This window comes from Psammomys obesus, unplaced genomic scaffold, assembly GCF_907164565.1.
Source record: "Psammomys obesus unplaced genomic scaffold, mPsaObe1.curated_primary_1811, whole genome shotgun sequence".
NCBI classification, from domain to species: Eukaryota; Metazoa; Chordata; class Mammalia; order Rodentia; family Muridae; genus Psammomys; species Psammomys obesus.
Genome location: NW_026585644.1, coordinates 35,612,860 through 35,613,158, shown reverse-complemented (window position 1 = coordinate 35,613,158; position 299 = coordinate 35,612,860). Strand labels below are relative to the sequence as shown.

At 42.8% G+C, this 299-nt stretch overlaps 1 protein-coding gene across 2 annotated transcripts in view; it reads right to left on the bottom strand.

The window, feature by feature from the left end:
• Togaram2 (TOG array regulator of axonemal microtubules 2) overlaps positions 1 to 299 on the bottom strand; it is a 55,721-nt gene that overhangs the window by 5,624 nt on the left and 49,798 nt on the right. The gene's annotated exons all lie outside the window — the stretch shown is intronic.

The following is a 299-nucleotide window of genomic DNA, read 5'->3' as shown; positions in this document are numbered from 1 at the left end:
TAGATAGATAGATAGATAGATAGATAGATAGATAGATAGATAGATAGTAATAGATAAATAAATAAACAGGTGTGGTGGCTCGTGCTTTGTAATCCCAGCACTGAAGGGTAGACTCCAGCTGCCTAGCCTACTTAGCAAGTTCCAGGCCAATGAGAGACCCTCTCTCAAAAAAACCTAAGTAGATACTCCCTAAGAAATGGCAGCCAAGGTAGTCCTTTAGCCTCTATATTCATGTGCAGACACCTACACCCTCACACACACACACACACACACACACACACACACACACACACACACAC